Source organism: Papaver somniferum, chromosome 2, assembly GCF_003573695.1.
Source record: "Papaver somniferum cultivar HN1 chromosome 2, ASM357369v1, whole genome shotgun sequence".
Lineage (NCBI taxonomy): Eukaryota > Viridiplantae > Streptophyta > Magnoliopsida > Ranunculales > Papaveraceae > Papaver > Papaver somniferum.
This window is the reverse complement of record NC_039359.1, coordinates 19,721,912-19,732,592: the sequence shown is the minus strand read 5'-3', so window position 1 is coordinate 19,732,592 and position 10,681 is coordinate 19,721,912. Positions and strand designations below refer to the sequence as shown.

At 38.2% G+C, this 10,681-nt stretch overlaps 1 pseudogene; it reads right to left on the bottom strand.

Moving 5' to 3' along the window:
• Positions 1 to 3,684: 3,684 nt before the first annotated feature.
• LOC113350716 lies at positions 3,685 to 8,261 on the bottom strand (annotated as a pseudogene).
• Positions 8,262 to 10,681: the final 2,420 nt, after the last annotated feature.

Here is a 10,681-nt window from a genome sequence, read left to right as displayed (position 1 = left end):
GCCGTTAGTTTGGGAGTCCTTGTTACAAATTCAAAATGGCCTCAAACTCGTATCAGAATACCAAGAGATCGTGAGTCAGGGGAACTTCTATGGAACGACTATTTCTCTCCGTACCCAAACCAACCACCCAATGTTTTTCGCAGAAGATTTAGAATGCGTCGACAATTGTTTAACCGGATAGTGGAAGGTGTTACCAATGCAAACAGATATTTTGTTCAAAAGCCCGATGCTTGTGGAGTTTTAGGATTAAACCCTCATCAAAAAGTAACAGCAGCAGTACGAATGTTAGCTTACGGATGTGCGGCAGATGCAATAGACGAGTACTTACGCATAGGAGAAACAACTGTGCTGGAAGCTACTCGTAGGTTCTGTAAGACGATTATGAATGTGTATGGGAAAGAATATTTGCGTGAACCAACGGCTGGTGATATTGAACTGTTGCTCAAGCAAAACAAAGACCGGGGATTTCCTGGGATGCTGGGTAGTCTAGATTGCATGCATTGGAAATGGGATAAATGTCCGTCGGCAGAATCTGGGGCTTACACCGCGTATAAAGGGGGCGAAAGTATCGTGTTGGAGGCAGTGGTGTCGTATGACCTATGGTTTTGGCATGCTTTTTTTGGTATGCCCGGTTCTAACAACGATATTAATGTTATGAACCGTTCATATGTTTTTCGAAGTCTTATAACAGGAAAAGCACCGCCGGTGAGCTATGAGGTGAACGGACATTCATATGATATGCCGTATTATCTAGGTGATGGAATATACCCAGATATTCCTACTATTATTATGGCCATTAAACATCCGGTTGGTAGGAAAAAGGAAATATTTTCATCGATGCAAGAGGGTGCAAGAAAAGATGTTGAACGGGGATTTGGTGTACTTCAACAACAATTTGGAATCATCAAACAACCTGCAAGAATGTGGAATCCAGATGTGCTTGCCTATATCATGAAAACTTGTATTATCTTACATAATATGATAGTCGAGGATGAGCGTCTACCCGGTGACTGGCCACATGTTTATGAACAACGTAGCAACGCAGCACCGGTTAATATATTAAGAGGCAATAGCGACGAGTTTTCCCAAATTAGAGCTCAGCAACGCCGACGTGCAATGCGTAACAAAGATGCACATATTCGCTTGCGTGATGACTTGATCGAATATATATGGGCAGAATATGGGAATTAAAAATTGTCGTTTGTCATTTCCTTTCTATTATCTCTTTGTATGTAAACATCCTCAAGTTTTAATTAAGGTCGTATGTTTCAAAAAAGTAGAAATTTAATTCAAATCAACGGAAGTAAATTTAAAATCCAAAAATTACATAATAATAATGCTAATTGTTCATATAATAAGAAATTTAAAACATAATAATACTAATAATACTACTAATCACTAAATAGGAGAAATAATTAAGGTTTGAACTATTCCGCCGTTGTGTTAAGATTGGTTTCTTTTATTCCGAACTATGTCCGCCCTGCGAAGTCGGAAGTACTCTTGTTGTACAGGTTCCATTTTTTCAAGATCCATCATAATGATGCGAAATTCTTCGTCTTCAGCTTGCTTGGCTATTTTTGCCGCATGTTCAGCTTGTTTTGCTGCAAACTCTGCTGCTCTTTGTTCCATCTTGAATCTTGATTGTGCTTGGTAATGAGTATTGAAATTTTGTTGTTCTTTAATAATTATTCCCATCAATTCCTCTTGGTGACTGGATTTCTCTCTCCCTATTTTCTTCAATCTTTTTGCTGCTTTTTTCCCCATCTTACGAAGATATGTGTTCTCTATGTCTCCCCCATCTGTGTCGTTACCGGTCTCTCCTTGAGTTGTTGTTTGCGGTCCCTCATCATCTTCCTCGTTATTCTCATAAGTGTCCAAATCATGCGTCGTATCGAATACAAAAGTCGATCGTCGATTATATTTTATATTTTCTAACACAACTGGGTAGCACTCTTCGTGCTTAAATTTTTTCCCATCGTTGCATTCCTTGAACCTCTTGTTAACTTCTTCAAGCTGTTAATGTTTTTAATGTTTTTAAAAACACTTAAGTACATGGGCGCTTATTAAATATTAGAAAACAATTGTTCGAAAAATCAAGAATGCTTACCTTCTTTTCAGGACCTCATCCAGTATGATATTCACCTTCAACTTCTGCCTCTTTTGCCGAAAATAACGCAACATCTTTACTTATTCCCTGATATCGTTTTTGCCAAGAACTCCAAGACCGCTCTGGATTATTAGGTAAATGAAGTTCAATATCATCCTTGATACGAGTCCACAACGTCGCCTCTGATTGATCAGCTCCAACACTAGAATCTTGAGATATAGATAAATGAATTTTACACATTGTTACATCTTCGATTGTCGTAAAATTTGGACCTCGTGCTACTCTTGGTGCCATTGTAAGTGAATCCGTGAAAATTTTCCAAATGATTTGAAAGCAGAAATAATATTTCTTCTTATTGGTGTGATAGATAGTTTGAAGTATTAGTTGGAGGAAAATGTCACAGGATCTCATGTGTATATATAGGTGTTTCTTCCGAAATTTTCAACGTTCCAAAATGTCTTCCAAACTTTCCAACGTTCCAAATTATCCAACGTTCCATTTTCTTCAACGTTCGAATTACCAACGGTATAAAAAAATTTCAAAATCAATTTTGTCTAACGTTTTAAATTTTTTTTTTAAACTCAAGCTTGGGGCGGAGATATTAAGTCCGCTCAACAACAGGCGTTAACAATATCAACGCCTGACGTGGGGCGTTAACAATATCAACGCCTGAATGGGGCGTTAACTATATCAATGCCTGGAGTGGGGCGTTAACTATATCAACGCCGGGATGGGACGTTAACTATATATACGCCTGGCGTGGGGCGTTAACTATATCAACGCCGGGCTGGGGAGTTAACTATATCAACGCCGGGATGGGGCGTTAAGTATATATACGCCTGGTGTGGGGCGTTAACAATATCAACGCCGGGCTGGGGCGTTTGTATAATCTTCGTCTGAATGGGGCGTTCATTTTATTAACGCAGGGCGTGGGGCGTAAACTTTATCAACGTCCCAACGGGCGAACATTTCAGCAACGCCTGAACTGGGCGTAACTTATATACACGAATCTTTATGGGGCGGTGACTTTACGTACGTTTCACAACAGGCGTAGATTATATACACGCCCAATGACAAACGGTGATTATACATCCGCTCCACTATATATAGTTTTGGTCTTGGTCCCAGACCAAATATGATCCTGAATTTGGTTTTGGTCCAGATTTTAATCTTTACTCCGTCCCGTTGCGTCTTGTCCATAGACCATAATTATAGGTTTGGTCGTCCACTGCAGTTGCTCTAAGAGCATCCACGGTGGGCGACTAAACCCAAATATTTGGTTTATTAACGAGACGTAGTGGGACGGACTATCGATTAAATCCTGACCATCGACTATATTTCAGACTATATTTGGTCTGGGACCAAGACTAACCCCAAATTTGATCGCGCGGGACCTGAAGGCTACGCCCCACACCAGGCGTACATTTAGTTTACGCCCCACACCAGGCGTACATTTAGTTTACGCCCCACACCAGGCGTGTTTTTAATCTCCGCGCCATTTTTTTGTTTTTCAATTTTGTATGGGGCGGACGTTTACACCTCCGCCCCATAAGATGACTTTGATTCTTTAGTGGGACGGGCGGAGATTTAATCGTCCGCCCCAATTTTTTTTTTTTTTTTTTTTTATAAAACAACGGGCGGATGCACAGTGTTACGCTCGATCAAATTTAGTCTTCCACCCGTAGCGTCACACACCAGACTAAACTCAAATTTAGTCGTTTTTTTTGTCTTTGATCTTTGGTTATACTCGCACCACTGCAGTTGCTCTAAGGACCAAAAACAAAGAGGAAAACAATGGGGTAATCTTACACAACCAGCTGATACACGAATGAATCACCCCACACCAAACAGAACCACTACCTATCATTCACTGTTCACCTTCACCTTGCTTCAAATCAATATTAAGAGAACCAAACTTTAAGACAACTTCGTTTTTCTTTTAACCGCTCCTAATCAATCTTCCGTTATCATGACAGCTCCAAGCTGCTTCAACCTTGGGGATTTTCTTCCACTGAGGCTTTGTTTTACTCTGTACAATAAACCACTTATGTAAAACAAAGTATTCGAGAACAACACCATACTACTAATGTTCCAAATTGTTTAGAAATAACCTTGAGAAGACGATGGATAAGCCAAGAAGTTCTTACCCGCTCCAAAAGCTCGGCGCCTACTCAACAAACACCACGGCGCGTCGCCGTTGAGGGGTCTGCAGCCTCTGAGCAGGATCACCATTGGTTTTGAAACACAGACATCAGATATGGGCAGATTAAATTATAAATTTGAAACTTAAACTTAAACCATGTGTGTCCAGATTATGAGATAACCTTGTTGGTACGTGCAGTCTTCTCGAATATCTCATAAGGAGCTTTGATCCGTTTGCTTTTCACCACTATCTTTGCAGCCTGGTTAGAATCAAGCACAACACCCGTTGCTAAAATCCAAAATACACCCTGGGGATTCAAATGCAAGCGAATCAGCAAATAAATTAAAAATAATATAAGATACAAACTCACATCCTTGATTTTAGAAAAATGAATAATAGCCTCTACTTTGGGAGAAATAGACACATAACTACACACTTGAAACATTAACCAGAAAATTATTGACGACAACTCATAAATGTTCACCGGACAAGTAGGTTACCAGAATTATTAGGTCTTATTTTCCATATTTCTAAACAAGCCAGTCTCAGCTCTCAGGGTTAAATTAAGATTATTTTTTTTCCTTCTGATTTTTGGTCAGATGTTCTCAGGAGTCCCTAATATGAACATAGACATAGAGATGTGATTTAAATTAAACAAGTGTCAAATATCATTGCCATAAAAAATAAAAATAAGCCCCTAATAATAATAATAAGTTCAAGTAGAATATATCGGACCTCATTGTCAGCCGCATTATGTACAGCAACAAGTCCAGTAGGAGCTGTAAGAGGGCCCCAGAACATCCCAAGACAGTATTTGTCCCAGGGAGTGTAGTGCAGAGGTTGGTTGAAGCGATCGCCATCGTCTTCCATGGCATAAATGGGTCTGGTCTCGTGACGTCTCCAACCAACTGAAACAACGATTGGATCTCTTGTCTTTAATAATTTCTCATGCCAGCTATGTCGCTTAAGCCTCGCCTGGAAGAACAACAAGTACATAGTCATACGTCATGAATTGTCTTACTAAATTACTATTTATTATATTCAAATATCCAAAAGTAGACTTTCCCATTAAGCGATTACAACATAATAAGAAAATGAAGGAATTTTGCATATGTATCCTAGCTCATGCATACATCTTTACACGGGGAAGAGTGGATTGAGTAAATAAGGTTAGAACAATAACCTGTAAATATCCAAGTTTTTCCTCTTCATGACTGATACCTCCAACGAGGATAGGATGACAGGGATCAAAATTTTCAGCAATCTCAAAAGAAACATCATGAATCTCCAACCTGACGTAAGTCCCTGTTCTCAAACCATCCATGTCCGACAGGTTTACCTCATCAAGATTGTTGCATTCGTCCACATTAATCTTCTTTTCTGTGGCAGCTGAGTCACCCACATCACACTCTTTTCCTGATATAGACAAGAACAAAAGAAATGGTGTCAACGGCACATACTACCACCTTTTCCCGACAGCCTTGGAAATTTCAAATACTTGTACTGCTAATAATGTCAGACAAAGTAACCAGAAATAATACCTTTTTGAACGGCTTTCTCATTTTCATCGACATTAGATAACAGAACAGAGTGCTTAGGAGTCTCTACGTATTCCGTGTACTTTCCACAAAAGAGATTACCAAGATCAGACATTGGCGCGTAAAAGAGTCTTTCCTTGCTGTTTACTCCCTTCATTTTGGCAGCAGATAGTAAAGAGCATGGATCAGCTAAGCTTGTAATACCATTTATCGGAAAATCACCAACACCAGCAACGTGCACCTGGCATGATAACCTTAAGTGAGCCCTCATATTGGTGAAAAAAATGCAAGTCAGCTTGTGATAGAAGCGAAGACATTAGGGTGTACATACAAAGTAATGGATCGGCATGAATTGAACAGGCTTAACTGCATTCACTACTTATAATAGCAACACACCAATGCAAAAATTCCAATATTCTTGCAGGACCATGACCTCATAGTGCCTGTCAACGAGAAATATGATCAGAATTTTCCTCTTTTATCTTTGTTATTATTATTCTTTGGCTTAGCAATGAACTCTAAGTAGAAGTTTAACAGTTCCTAGTAACAGAGGATCCTCTCTATCTCACCAAAGACATGCACTAGTATCGACACACTACAGACAAGATTAAAATAGTTTTCAAACGAAACATGCATGCAACATCATGAGCATAATGCTTTAGGAGTGTTTTACAAGTGTTACATGAGCTCTTATCAAAAATAAAATAGAAAACCAAATAAAACAAAAAAGTTAGTATAATATTTGACAAGGCGTCAAGACAAGAATAAGGTTGATCACTCGGTGCCCCGACAAAATATACTAAGATTTGTAAGAGTCAGAATAACCTATCGACAGGAAGTACCTTAGTTCCTCTCTTCATGTTACAGCCCCGAAGATAGCCATACAAAATTATATTTCTGACGCACTTTTTGTCAATGTGCACTCTTTCTAAGGGAGTAACATCTTCAAAACGATCGACCAACATATAAGGTTGTGCGGCCCTCCATGATAAGGGTTAGAACTTCATAGCTAATATGAATGATGCTAGTTTGTGAATTTGACAAGCCAGGTACCTGTTGATGACAGACTGAATAAGAAACTGTTGACACTAAGAGTTGTTATCTTTCTTTTTTTTCCCTTTTAGTGGGTCCATTCAACCTAAAATTAGCGAACACTATCATAAAAATGTTACACAATAAGAGTCCGAACTACATGACTCTGTTCATTTAAATGAAACTTACATCCCGTTGTTGAGCTGAGATAAGTAGAAAAGTTCAGCTCCGTCATATATTTCTTTCCAGAACTGACGCCCGAGGCGCTGCTTGGCTTCACTGCGTTTTTCTTCATCTTTAAACTCGTCAAGATGTGTAAGAACCCCCGCAACATTAGAAAAGCCATGAACTTGTAAAAGGTTAGGGAATTCAAATGTTTCCTGAAAACAAGAAAAGCATTTTGCAGGGACAAAAACGGCTCAGAAAGTTTAAATATGAACATATTTAAGTAATGACATAGAGAAACCAGTATTTTATCTGCAAATGAACTGATTTTCTTATGAATATGAACAAGAGACAGTGACAGGTATCGGAAGGTAGGCATGCTGCTACCACAAATTCACCTAGTTCCTCTATTGATAAATAAATGGTGCAGTTTTTATAATGGCATCATGATTTAGAGACTGCATAATGCTCCAAAAAAGAATGGAATGACAAGAGAAACATTCCAAAGTTGGTAGAATAAAGACCAGGAAGGTATTGCTGGAGTGAATTCAAAATGGTTCTACAAGAAAGTTATTGATGGTGAACTTGCTAAGATGTAGAACTGATGGAACATGTATCTAGTAAGAACAAAGAAATGAAAATACTCATGGAGTCATTCTTACCATTTCATACCCAAAATCTGCATCAACAAGTAATAATACCAAATCAGCATACTTTGCAGCATCAATCATGCCATTAACATCGTTCGGGCACTCAACAAACTGTATCCGCCTTGGCTCACCTAACAGAAAAAATATAACTAACAATTGTCGTATAAATAAACAATTTTGATCAATTAAGGTCACTAATGGTATATATGCATTCAAAAGTACCTAGGACGACTGTAACAGGGCCTTGGACATCATCGAGATGTTGTTTAGTATAATACTTCACTAGAGATTTAATCAACGTGGATTTGCCAACCTGCAACGGTATTTAAAACGCCATAATCTTAATGCTTGAAAATATAATCAGGAAAAAGCAGAAACTAAACCTAATTTTGATTTTAAAAGTCAAAGTGGTATATAATTACGTTTGGAGGTCCTTGAACTACAATAATGTATGGAGCTGGTTCTTCTTCGATCGTAGGAAGATCGACCGTTGGTGTATGAAGACCATGTTGTTGTTCCTCTTTCTGAGAAGTAGTAGCTTGAGATTGTAGGTTTGGACTGTTGTCGCCGTCGTCAACCCGCTTCCTCTTTTTGGATCTCCTCTTTTCGTGGGACTGTTGTCGCCGTCGTCAAACCCGCTTCCTCTTTTTGGATCTCCTCTTTTCGTGGGGACTGTTGTCGCCGTCGTCATCCCGATTCCTCTTTTTGGCCCCCCTCTTCTCGTGGGGTTCATATGCTCCCAAACTGTAAAGACTATTAGATCGACAGTGTGTAACAAGTCTATGATCTTGTTGATTTCTACAAGAAGATGCCATTTCAACTGAAAACCCCAGGTAGTAGATTACGGGTTAAAAGAAGATTGATGGTGCCTTTTTCTTTATATGATGACGAGCGGTGGTGGTAGTTAGGGTTTTCTAGTCGCGAGTGTTACGCGTGTGAACAAGTTAGTCGGTTGTAGTAGTAACTAAAATGAACAAAACAATTCTTTTCGAGTCCGTTTATATTCGTTCCGGTTCTATGGTCTTTTTTTTTCTTTGTGAACAAGTTCTATGATGTCCAAGAGCTTATCCAAGGTTGGTTTTTAGGACATTATTATTATTTTATTTTTTTTGTGGTCTCAAATCCCATGGATCGATAAAAGCCGGTATCGAGGGTTGAGACGCGGAACAATTAGCTCATCGTTTAGCATCGTTATGTTGAAGAATTTCAGTATTAAATGTTTCTTCTTCTTCAAGAGTAGTTGGTGGAAAATCTTCAAACCCTAGATTTTATAATCGTGGTTTTGAATATATCGAATGGGCATCCTTTTTTGCAATACCCCACTTGTTTATCGAGAAGAGATGGAAACATGTTCAATCTCATTTGATTGAAGTTGACTCAGCTTGGATGGAAAACACAACCGATGATAATGGATGGTGTTACTCTATCTACTACACATCTCAAAGATCAAGTCAAGGTATTTAATTTAATTATTGTCGGACTTCGTCTCTTATTTGTTGTGGTTCAACAAGTTGATCCAATTGTATGGAAAATACACAACGAGATTAAGGTTATTATATATATATATATGGTGAAAATGCATTCATCTTTGGTTCAGATAGTGAAGATTGAAAGATCGTGCTTGAACGGGGTCTCTGTTTCATTTCCAGTGGAATGCTCATAATTAGAGTTTGGAGTCTCTAAGGGAGCAGTCAGTAGTTGAAATGAAGAGTACTTATCGCTCGATCGAACTAAAAAAATTTCTATTTCAAGCTTGTTGTCGATGTTAGATGTACAGAGCTTTATCACCAAATACCCTTGCAGTTTGAAGACTGGAGGATAAATGAAAACACTTGTGAGAACTTCATCAACAAAGGTATGTGAAAACTGACTTATCGTATTTACTCAAAGTATCTATATTATATCTTGTGAAACTATGTTGTACTACATTAGTGGATTTTATATTACAAAGAAAAAGTTTCGAGTTCAAGCTTGTCTCTCGAAATATGGTTCGAAAAATGGTGGTTAGCAATCCAGGCTTCTCAGCTAACTGAGTGTAAGTGTTTCGGATTCGTGAGGTTTGTTAGGTTTGTCTATTGCAAATAGATTTCCAAGCCTAGATTAAAATATCAAAACGAAAATCAAATAGACTTATCTGTTAAAGGCAGATTGGTATAAAAGTCGTCACTGAAGCACGAGTGCAGCTGAATTGCTTTAATTCGGTTTCAACTACATTCTTTCCCGGAGTTTGATGGTAGGCTAGTGTCGATAGCGGTTTAATTTAGTTCAATGTCCAAATCTGGACGAGGTCTCTGGGTTATTTTGTAGGTGCAGTTTTCCCGTTAACAAAACTTCTGGTGTTTTGTGTTTTTTCTTTTCCGTATTATATTGTTTTATCTTTATAATAGGAATAACACAAGTAGCATGTATCCAATCTAGGTAGTACATTTACAACAAGATTGAGATAACAAAACTTGTGAGTTCGACAGAGGGATGCTCTAACATCAGTAACTCCAAGAGCCAAAAAAATTCTTAAATAAAAAAACAGACCTGTTTTTTTTTCCAACACTTCTGGATTCCTTAAATCATACCCAATGCTACAGTTGCTTCTGAAATTCAGTGGTATATTCTCAAACCATTCTTTCTTTATTTTGACATAGGAATCTCCAACGCTTTTTAAGTTTTTCCATATATCGAATAGGGTAAAACTGATCTTGTATAGAAAAATACAACCAAAAACTTATAGGTGATTCATTGTTTGACGCCAACCACGAAAAGTGTGTTTCCCACCATGTTAATTGATGACCTCCAAGCTTTAATCTAGCAAAACTAACCTTCTGAAGTTCAGTGTAAACTTTTGTGCTAAAGTAAACCTCCAAAGTATTTATCCAACCATCCAAGGGAATCACAAGAGTATGAGATGAAGAACTGTTTTGTTCACCTTTTTATATCTTACCTATCAGAGATAAATCTCTAGTGAATCTTAGAGAAGATAAAACTCAATACATAGAACAAGTAAGATCAGAATACGCAACTACAGAGAAAATAATTGGATTTGGCTTCACGA